This window comes from Hylobates moloch, unplaced genomic scaffold, assembly GCF_009828535.3.
Source record: "Hylobates moloch isolate HMO894 unplaced genomic scaffold, HMol_V3 SCAFFOLD_17, whole genome shotgun sequence".
NCBI lineage: Eukaryota > Metazoa > Chordata > Mammalia > Primates > Hylobatidae > Hylobates > Hylobates moloch.
In genome coordinates this window covers 3990853-4002455 of record NW_026652292.1, presented here as the reverse complement: position 1 = coordinate 4002455, position 11603 = coordinate 3990853, and the positions used below count along the sequence as shown (strand labels likewise).

At 43.6% G+C, this 11603-nt stretch overlaps 1 long non-coding RNA gene across 1 annotated transcript; it reads right to left on the bottom strand.

Moving 5' to 3' along the window:
* Positions 1–1129: 1129 nt before the first annotated feature.
* LOC131381612 (uncharacterized) lies at positions 1130–10500 on the bottom strand. The gene is made up of 3 exons (XR_009210465.1): positions 10410–10500; positions 2696–2811; positions 1130–1472 (listed from the first exon to the last, which is right to left on the bottom strand). It is a non-coding gene; the product is annotated as an uncharacterized LOC131381612 (long non-coding RNA).
* Between the last annotated feature and the right edge of the window lie 1103 nt (positions 10501–11603).

Below are 11603 nucleotides of genomic sequence, written 5' to 3'. Positions count from 1 at the left end.
ACTTCTGCTCTTTCCGCTGTGTGGATTGCGGCTGGGGTGGGAACACCAGTGCATTAGTAAATCTCTGGACCAGAGGCAACTAAAAGCATCATTAAGGCATACTGGGGCTCACTGGAGAGAAAGAATAAACATCCAGCGCCCCAGTTATGTCCATAGCGTGATTTCCTCCTGGAGCTCTCAGCCACCCATGAAGAGCCATAGAGCATATATCCTCAACAGGAAACACATCAGAACCCAGGGGGACAAAAACTGTTTTGGGGGTGATGGGGAGATTAAAAGAAAGAACTAATTTTTTGCATAAAACACAGATATATTTCCAGTTCATAAACAAACATACAGTTGGTCTGTGTTCTCAAATTTATATGGGTTGAGGCCATCAAGAAAACATATCTAAAAAGGCCTCTTAAGGTGATTGAAAAAGTGATTGAAAAACCCTGTAGAGAAAATGGCTGGAAACCTGAAGGTTGGTCATATCTTTGTAAAAGGCAAGAAATACTTGTTGTTGGTAATTGTATTAGTCAGGGTTACCTAGAGGGACAGAACTAAGAGGATATATAGGAGTTTATTAAGGAGTAGTGAATCACATGATCACAAGGTGAAGTCCCACAAGAGGCCATCTCCAAGTTGAGGAGCAAGGAAGCCAGTCTTAGTCCCAAAACCTCAAATGTAGGGAAGCCAACGGTGCAGCCTTCAGTCTGTGGCCAAAGGCCCAAGAGCCCCTGGCAAATCACTGGTGTAGGTCCAAAAGTCCAAAAGCTGAAGAACATGGAGTCTGATGTTTGAAGGCAGGAAGCATCCAGCATGGGAGAAAGATGGAGGCCAGAAGACTAGCCAGTCTGGTCTTTCCACGTTCCTCTGCCTGTTTTTATCATTTGTCTTCCCCAAGAGGGAAACACAAGAAAGGCTAACAGGGTGGGGTCTGCCAGTGTCAGGGAGAGAGAGGCTCCCTCCAGTGTGGAGACAGAGGTCGGCATGCAGGTGAACAAAGGCCCAGACAAGAGCCCAGTGGATGGGATTTTCATTGGAGTATCTCAGAATGACTGGCTGGTGAGTGCCCATACAGTCCCATAAATGGCAAGACTCTAAACTCAGCACAGCCCAGCTCACCCTATCTGTACAAAATCTCCATCCTCTAGCGGTCTTTGAAATTCCCATAGGTGCATATTTTCACTCACAGTGCTGGTTCAAGGGATCCTTCAGCTTGAAGCTGAGAGAGTTGCCTTGGAACATGTCTTCCTCTCCACCGTCACAGGGCCAAGGAAACAGTGGGGCTTAACATCTGTTGCCCCCAGCCCTGATGGGGCTGCAACTCCCCTGTCAGCAGACCTGCACCATCCCGAGAAGCTTGGATCCACTCATCTGCAGGACAGTGGTGTGTCTGTGTGCATGTGTCTATGTGCGTGTTGGCACACGGTGGCTGGGTTGATGGTCTGGTGCTGTTACCTTGAGTGAATGAGCCCCTGCATGCTGTCCTGGAATGATAAAGGGCTTTAGATTCAAGAGTCATGGATGGAACCTCCCTACTCACACGTGGGTCCCAGGGCACCTGCCAGGTGAAGATTTTATGTCAGCTGGTGTGTGTGTGTGTGAGAGAGAGAGAGAGAGAGAGAGAACGAGAGAGAGAGACATGTGTCCCTTAATGATGGGGATGTGTTCTGAGAAATGTGTTGTTAGCTGAACATCATGGAGTGTTCAGCTCAGTTACACAGACATGGATGGTACAGCCCACTGCCTGCCTGGGCTAGGTGTATTGCTCCTAGGCTACAAACCTGTGTTGCTATGACTGTACTGAATAGTATAGGCAATTATAACACAGTGGTGAGTATTTGTGTATCTAAACATAGAAAAGGCATAGTAAAAATATGGTATTATAATCTTATTGGACTGCTGTCCTATATGCGGTCCCTCATTGAACCATCACTGTGTGGCACATGACTGCATATATGTATGTGTGTGTGCGTGTGTGTGTATGTTTGCGTGCATGTGTGTGGGGGGGTGGGGGGTGTGTATGTGCATGTATATATACACATATATATGTGTGTATATACATAATATGTGTATGTGCGTGTGTTCATACATGCATACCCACCCACCCACACTCCCCTCACAGACACACACATATGGAGAAAGACAGAAAGACAAGACAGAGAGAAATTTTAAAGAACTGGCTCACACTGTAGTGGGGCTGATAAGACTAAATTCTGCTGCAAAGTAGGCCCACAGGCTGGAGACCCATGGAAGAATTTCAATTTAAAGTCCAAAAGTTATGGCTGAATTCCTTCTTCTTCTGGGGGCAAGCAGTCTTTCCATTAAGGCCGCCACTGCTGGGGCGAGGCCCATCCATATTAAGGTGGGTCATCTGCTTTCCTGAAAGTCTACCGAGTTAAAGATTTATCTCGTCTAAAAAATACCTTCACAGCCGCATCTACAACAATGATTGACCAAATGTCTGGGAACTGTGGCCTAGTCAGGTTGACACATAGAGTTAACCCCCATGACCTCCATGCTGAAACGGGGCCTCCTCTCCCTCTGGAGCTCTGTAGCTGAGCTGCCCTCACTGCACCTAACACCTGTCCGTCACTCTGGAGTGTGACTTGGCTGCCCCGTCCACCTCCACAGATGGCCGGCCCCTTCTTGTGTCAGGCTCCTTCTGAGCTGCACGGCAACGTGGCTGGACGCCCGCTATATGACTCACCTACTGTCATCAATGGAAATGTAAGGTGTGATTCATGTTTTCTTCCCCCTGGAATTTGGAGAGGATTCTTGTGTTGTGATGGCAAACGCCCTCATGGAGCAGCAGGGTGGCCAAGTCTTGAGAGTTTTGGAGAAGAGAAGGAGTATCTGCGAATTAGTCACCTTAACTTTTACTTCAGGTCTTTTTAAATTTATATTTTTAGGATTGGTTTGTCTACCTTTTCTTGTACACATTTTGTAAGATGTTTACAGTGGTAGATTCTAACTGTTCTTCCACCTTCATACTTGGGGTCTTAGGCTTGGAGCAAACAGCTTGGCATCAGTTGCAGCTGCGCCCCTTCCTCAGCTCCCATCCGAGCATGTGGCTTAACCTTCCAAGTCCCCCTCCTGACAGGATGCAGTATGCAGGCGAAGGGCTAGCAGGCTCTGCACACTTCACAGGACCCTGCTTGGTGCTGACCTGATCCAAGCCTCGGGAGGATTTTGTGGTTGTCCCGTGGTACCCACTTGTGAAAGAAAAATAAATCCCGGGACCCCAAACTCACTAAGCCCAAGGAAAAAGTCAAGCTGGAAACTGGGTCACACAAACCTGTCTCCCATTTGGTTCCTAAATAAGATAGTTACAAAGTTAAAAAGCTACATATCTCCCTCCCAACTTGCCCACCAGGAAATTCCTTGTGGGCCCCAAAATCTTTACCCTAAAACAATTCTGTGACATTTCTCCAGGCAATGTAAATGGATCGATCCTCTTCACAGGTGCAAGGCAAAGGACGGGACTCAAAGGCATCCCTCTGCTTACCTGAGCCAAATGCATGTCTGATGGCTTCCTCTGCCCTATTGTTTACTTGTCTCATGTAAAAATGCAGATTCACTGGGCCGGACCAAGACATACGTGACTATTCCTCTACCCCTCCCTCACATGAAAATTGTATATTCAGTGAAAGGCTGACCAAAGACTCAAAAGGGTATAACTGTTTTTCTCTTATCTACCCACACATTTTAAACATTTCTTTCTCTTCCTCCAATATCTGCCCTTTCCCCTTTAAATATTGAAGCTCTCAAAATCATCTTTGGAGAAAGGCATAGACCCATCTCCCAGCCGTGGGAGCTTAACTTTGGCAAATAAACCTCCTAAAATGATTGAGACTTGCCTCGGTCATTTTCTTTGATTTACGTACCTCACAGATGTTTCCCGAGGATGCCAGGAGAAATATAAAAACGCATGGCCTTTATGCCTGGCATATTATAATGATTTTATAAATTATATCTACTTATAAACCTATAACTATGGACTGTGCCTAACGGTAAATTGTTAGAAAATTAAGGAAGGTTTTTAATATGTACAAAGAGAGGTGTCATATGTTTTTCAGGAAGACAACTTAAAGTTTATTTGTATCAAATATGAATTTGTGTCTTGATATTCCTTAAAATAGTTCACCAAAGGGAAGAAATATTTGATAATTGCTCCTTTATATGGGAGATTCGTTTCTGGACCCAATCAGGAAATGCAGTATGGCCATTGGTCTTTGAGGTCAGGAAGGCAAAGGTGATCATTCTTTGCCTGTGTTTCTCTACCATGCAGCTCAGAGCCAGGAAAATATATACGTATTTAGAATATAGTAAAACAAAACATATTCCCTGAATGAAGACTAGCAAGTGTACGTGTAACGCTGACGTGTTCATAGAAGCGTCTGCCCTCATCTTGAGGAGATCACCCTTTATCTCATGAGCTCCTGCTTGGTGTTCACAGGAGCTCAGTGTTTTGTGCTGTTGTTGGCTTTGTGTTTTAATCGTGCATGGCAGGAATAAACATGGGCCATTCTAATGGCAATTTCAAAGCTCCAGCTCTATTCTGAAACCTCCCACAGCACATTTGAATTAATGGTTTTTGTCTTGAGGAGAAAAGCAACTAGAAAGTCCTTCTCTGGCCTAATTAAGACCTTTTCTCATTTAAAGTACAGTCTCTTTTTAAAATGGTGACTATTTCGCTTATGCTCTCCAAAATTTACAAATAAGCAAAGAGCTTGTTCACTATGCACTCCCTTCTCTACGCGTAAGCATGTCTTTCAAACAGATGATAGGGAGGAAGATTGCTGGAAGCTGTTTCTTGTGGAAGGTATTTCATTGTAGAAATTTGTATTTTAATAGAAAGTGTCAACACGCATATTCTGTGCCTTCTAACTGGAAAATTTGGGTCAGGGCACCTGTGTGACAAATGTGCATCGCTGCTGAGTCCCGTGCCCCCGGTTTTATCCACAGAATATTCTAACGAACTCTCTCCTTATATCTAGTACATTTGGGAGCATGTGTTGTTGAAATTCTCAATAATGATTCTAATCCTTAGCAGAAAGGAATGGGTGATGGGAGTTTGTATGGAGTCAGCACACTGTTTGAAAACTACGGGAGCTGGCCCTGGGATCTTTGAAATGAGCCCTATTGGATGTGGACACTCAGACTGAGAGTCCTCAGACCCGCGGTGCACATGGCACTCTCCTGTGAATCTGGATGAGAAACCCAGCACCTCTTTGCCCTATCCCATGTTTATATAACGGACTTTGAGTTAGACAATCTCTAATGTTCCTGATTATTTTAGTCTTTGGTTCTAGGATAAATTGTTTCCACCTGCTGCAGAAAATTTATGTCAAGAAGTCTTGTGCATTCCTTTTTTTTTTTTTTTTTCCGTGCCATGTTACTCTGGTTCTAAGGCGAGTGAAGATGTGCTTGATGGCCTCAGTCCTGGGTTCTTATACTGCACGTACCAGTTACTAGCAGGGTTAGTGATAGCAAGTTGCTTACTCTTGGTGCCTCAGTTTCCTCATGGAAAACTGAAGCTGTCCTGGGACCTGCTTTCTGTGGAGGCTGAGAGACAAGGAAGCCATCTGCAGTGGTCACTGTTGTTCGTTTGCTGCTGGCCCTTCAACCGCAGGAGAACCCATCTCACATTGGAGACCTTCTCATGCCTCAGTTGACTGATGTTCCGTCTGGGCTCGGCCCGTTGAGTGCAGGAGAAGCTCCCCTGTGTTTTGACACGGCTACACTCCTCTCATCCCTGGAACAAATCAGACCCCAATCGTCGGTGTGCAGAGCTGTTTTTCCTTTAATCAAATTCACTTTCAATTACATTCTATCTTGACAGTTTGAAAGCTAACTACCAAACCAGAAAGTAGTTTTGGAATTAATGGGAAGTGAGAAGTTGTGTCAGCTTGGGAAGGTGTGATGATTTATGAGTGCAGAGCCGCTCAAAGGGCAGGAGCTCCAAGTTCCTCCTTAAAGACTGTCCTTATGACACCTCCGGTCACCAGAAACAGTGATCACTTTTTAATCACCAGCAGGTTTCCTGTTGTTGAACTTGATTCAACTTTGATTTTTATTCACTGAAGGTCAAATTAGGGCCCTGTAGGAGAATGGGGGGATAGATTAGGACAGCACATGACCGTGATCTAGAGTTTGCAGGTTGCTCACGTGTGTGTTCTTCTCTGTTTGGCATCTGAAGAGCAGTGCGGGGAGACGGGTTCCATAAAGATGCTCCACAATTAAAGCACTCAGTTAATTGACAGCCACTCAGCCTCCCATGACAAATGGCCTCGGGCACACCTCAGTGTTCAGAGCCCTTTTGTAACCTTTGTTTAGCAGACAGAGGCAGGATGAGAACTGAGGAGCTCACAGAGGTCAGGGCACTGGACCTGTGTCCCTCAGAGTTCACGAAGCTGCCTCTGTGCTTGTGGGCGTGGACTTGAGAGTGAGCCCTGTGCTGCAAACATGTGCCTGTCCACGTGTGTGTGCATGTGCAAGAGTGTTGCTGTGCGTGTGCCTGTCCACGTGTGCATCCGTGTGCAAGAGTGTCACTGTGCGTGTGCCTGTCCACGTGTGTGTGTGTGCAAGAGTGTCACTGTGAGTGTGCCTGTCCACGTGTGTGTGTGTGTGCAAGAGTGTCGCTGTGCATGTGCCTGTCCACGTGTGTGTGCGTGTGCAAGAGTGTTGCTGTGCGTGTGCCTGCATTTTCCATGGGGCCCAACCTAAGTTGGGCACCTGCTGTGCTCACTGCCCACTGCCCACCCGTGTTCCATGAGGGTAGCAGGGCACCGTGTTCAGGATGGATACATGCCCCTATTCAGGACACTCCCCTCAAATGATGAGACTTTGAGTGTTCCCCTGATTTATTCCTGAGGTTCCTCTTACGTTGCAGGGGGAGAACACTTTCCACCGTGCAGAACCCAGTTCTTCCCCCTTAACTGGCCATCTCTCTTTAATTTCAGTTCCTTCCCTTCAAACAAATGTGTCATGGGAAGCAAGGAAGTGATTCTGTCGTGTCTTTCTTTGTTCATGCCTTCTTCTGAGTTTGTCAGCCAAGTGAGGCTTAAACCCCCGTTAGATTGTTACTTAGAGAGATTGGGGTATTTCTTTTACTTCCTATGCTGATTTTCCTCCTTGCTGAGCCCTCAGATGTCTAGCCTGTCAGTGACTCTTCCCCTCCACCACCTCCAGTGGATCAGGGGCTTTGTCCCTCCTTGAGTGCAGAAGCCCAGAGCCTGACTCCACAACTCCAGCGAGCTCAGAGATCGGCCAAACTTGGTGGTGATGCAACTGCAGATCTGGAGCAAAAGCGATCTCAGTCACGCGCTTCTCTCCAAAGAGCAGGCCTGGGGTTGCAAAGTGGTCGATGCTCCTCTCAGGAATCATGATTTTTTTCTTTTTTTAATCATCAATCGGTGTTTCAGGGACACATTTATTGTTTATTTACTAGTTTCATAAACTGCCTGAAATGCTCAGGTAGAAAGAGGATGGTAACAAGGCCAAGTTGATAGACATGGGGGAGTGGGGCCAAGAGTCATCTTCCTTCGGGGCCTTAAAAAAGCGGGATCATTTTAGGGAGAGGGTGGCACCATCGTGACATGATTTAAAGGAGTGGGTGGATTGGAGGAGGCGTCAGATTCTGTGGTAGCACAAATGCCCTCTTCAAATTGCTGTGGCTCCTTCAAGTCCACACAGGCTCTGGTCTCCCTCTCCTGGCTGGAAATGGCCATTGACCAACAGGAATACGAAATGCACAGAACTCTTTCCTACCAGTCAGACCTGTGGTCTTAAAGCTTGGTTAGAGATAAAGCAATGTCCCCCTCCTTCTAGAAGGGTCTGAGATTATCACTCCACACAACTTCCCATGGCAAGGCATTGCTTCTTACAGGGATGAGAATAAACACAGCGTCCAAGGAGGCTGATAGAGAGGAGAGTTGCACGTGGGCTCCCTCCACTGTCATATGTGATTGCTTGGTGGCCTGGGCTGCCCTCCCCTCCCACAGAGCAGAGGGTCGGGTGCTGGCGTCTGCACTGCCCAGGTAGCAGAGTCAGTTTTCAAATGTACTTTGTACTACTTTGTAAACACTCCTGCCTCACTCTGTAGAGCGAACGTTGGAGAAGAGTCACAAAGTGACTGTACTTGTGGACTTATTCTTTATCGACATAACTATATATATATGGTTATAGATATGGTTATATATAGTTATATAGTATGTTATATACATTATAGTTGTTATATACATTATAAATATGTTATATATATTATAGTATATGGTTTATATATTATAGATATATATATATTAAGTATGTTATATATATTATAGTATGTTATATATATTATAGATATGTTTATATATATTACAGTGTTATATATATTGTTGTATGATATATTAAATATGGTTATATATATTATATTATATATATATTATAGTATGTTATATATATATTATAGATATGTTATATAGATATGGTTATATATTATAGTATGTTATATATTATAGTATTTTATATATTATAGATATGGTTATATATAGTTATAGATATGGTTATATATAGTTATATATATGGTTATATATATATATATATAGTTATATATATATATAGGGAGAGAGAGAGCTGAACCACTTTGTTCCTCTCATGCCCTACTGTATTATTCTCTGCTAAACAGAACTAGGGCCCAAGCACATCCTTTAGCATGTTTGAATATTCACAGCTCTAGATAACGGGGTTAACTAGTGACAGACGTTAACACCTTAGCCAGGAAAGTGTTTCTAACGAAGGGCCCTTGTCTAGGCTTCTTCAGAGCCCCATAAGCCCCAATCTCTACATGGTAAGCACTGATCCTTCAGCTATGGTGTGTGGATCCCTGAGGTTGGAGATAAAAGTGTTGGGACAGCATCCTGTGAAACCTTTGGTGTAATGTTTCATGCTGTGGACTCCAACAAACCACCTACTCCATGCTTTCTGTATTAAATGCAACTTATTAGGTAGCATGTAGAATAAATAATCCAATCCCTGCAGGATTAGGTTTCTGTGATAGCATGGTTCGTTCTATTTAGAATGAACAGAGGAATTCAGGAAGATCACTGAGTGACAGGGCATAAGGTATGGCCATTCTTGGGAGAAGATGAGTTAATATGAAGACAGAATTATGCTAGTTGTGGAGAACTAGTAAGAAATAGAAACATTTTTATAGGCGTTTGTGGTTTTGAGACCACAGAAACCAAATGAGTTCAGCTTTCTGAGAACTGTATTACTATTATGTTTGTAAAGCTGTTTGAAAGTCTTTATTTGGCTTTAGTCTTTGATGGTCAAAGCTAAGTGATCCACTCAGACACTAGCATTTGTTGTGACCTCCAAATGTACTTTCTTGGAATATGAAACCAAACCCAGGTAGCCTTTTTCCTGAGAACTCCCTCCCATATGCTTCCTACTAGTAGAGTCATGCACCGAAGGGAAACTGTCGAGGCTATTGGTTCTAAAATTGTGCCTACCTTGATGCTAGTTTCAGTAATAGTGCAAGTGACCTATTTCTAGGTCATTCTACCATGCTTCCCTCTGCTTGCCAAGGATAAACAGCTTAAACCAGTGTTGTATAAAACCCAGACCATAGAGAGTGAGGGATGGAAAGCATCTAAACTGAACTTACAATGAGGTTTACCCCGTGTCTCCCCATCCCCTACCACAGTAACCAGTACAAGGACATGTTGGATATTTTAAAAAGAATCGTGCTAGATGTAAATTTTCCAAGTATGGAAAAGATGATACTAAGCAAAGCGCAGTTGTGGTTTGACTTGTGAAAATAATAATAATAATAATAATAAAAACAAAGCTGATCCTGCATGCTCTGTTCAATAGGGAACTATCAGCCGGTAGGGAAGACCCCAGCATTCACTGACATACACATGCTGCTACCAAAGTGTCTACTAATCAAAAGCAACAAACAAACAAAACAGCACAACACCAATCAACAGACAACGCAAGCTGATTCTACTTCCCCAAATGTGTCCACTGCATCTGACTCCACAGCAGCACGGTTTCTATTCTCATGGGAAAGTCACCTGGAATCGCTTCTCTTTTTATGTTCTACTCTGTTTCTTTTGTGGCTTTAGTCACGGGCACTATTTGGTGCTAATGTTTAGGGCTTGACTGACATCTGGAATGAGCTGCTAAAATGAGAGTTTATTTTAACAAAGATGGGATTGAGGAGAGGTTAGTCCTTTGCTTCACTTCCTAGTGTCAAAAAAATTTGCTAGATTTTGATGCTCGCCTTTGTTCCCGACATTAGGGAATTAAGGTCTATGATAAACAGGCATTACAACTTGTTTCAGGAAGTGAGTGGCGGTGGCGTGATGGACGCCCCTGGCTCGCTCTAGGCTGCCATTCAGTAATTGCTGCCACGAGGCACAACGTAAACCCACCTGCCTTCAGCTCTCCTTTTGGACAATGTGCCCTCTTCAGAATCCTCCTGCGAACCCCTGAGCTGATTTTAATAACTCCCTCGCCATGTCCCCGGGCTAGCTATGTTGGCACTAAATCCTCCATCTTGTAAAACCCAGTTGCTTAGGTAACACTTTGCTCCCTCCGATGTGATGTTCTGTGATTCTGTGATGCACTCGCTCAGCCTTGTTCCAGTGGCTTGAAGAGGTAATCACATAATTTACTTGGAGCCACATTAAGTTAGTGTTCTCTGCTCCAGGAAAAGGGAAAATAGAACATAATTTAAATCTGTTTTATTCTAAATCTGATGTATTTTAGAATTTATTTTAGAAAAAATTAATCTGGACCATGATAGGCAGATAAATCTACTTTCTCAAATTTTGAGTTACAAATTTTTGGCAATCCCATTTTGTTTGAAATTGAATTATTTAGCCCTCTCTGCATCATTTGGAAAAGGCGCTCTGTAGGGAAGAAGAAAATTTTCCCTGTTTAGGTGTCTGATGGAAAATACATTCCCTAAGTGCTGAGTGAGTGCATAGAAGATGCCCCTTCAATCAATTGACAAAAGTTTGAACTCTGCCCTGTAGGTCAGACAAACTGAGTGCCTCTGAATGAACTTTTTATGAATGAGCCACTATTTCCTGTGACAACAGACAGACTTGTTTTGGGGGTTCGTGGGGAAGCTACTGAAAATTCTTAGTAACATTTCAGCCTCATTTGAGGTAACAGGATCTGTAAAAGATTTACAATTTCTCATCTTTTGAAGCACTGTTACAGGAATTGTGGTGGCCCCAACCTGTCTCATTGGAACTGTGAATTAATATTATGGGAATAAGCAGAAAACATGAAATAATTTCACACTGACTCACAGATTCCATTGCACGATCACACATGGTACTCATTTGTCCCAGCACAAAGAGGTCATGTTTGAATTATTTAAACCCAATAGAAAAATATAAACTATGATTTGGCAGTAAACTTGCAACAGTCGTGTCTAGGTTTAAGTAAATGTTCTGGCTCATTTCATTAGTTGAAGGATGTATAAATCTAACATACTGTTGTATGTGGCACTGGGCATGCATGTTTAAAAGTACAAAAAGAATGTAATAAGAGATTTACACACATCAGTACTTTCCAACATGTGTGCCATGTGCTCTATTCAAGAATTTAATAAT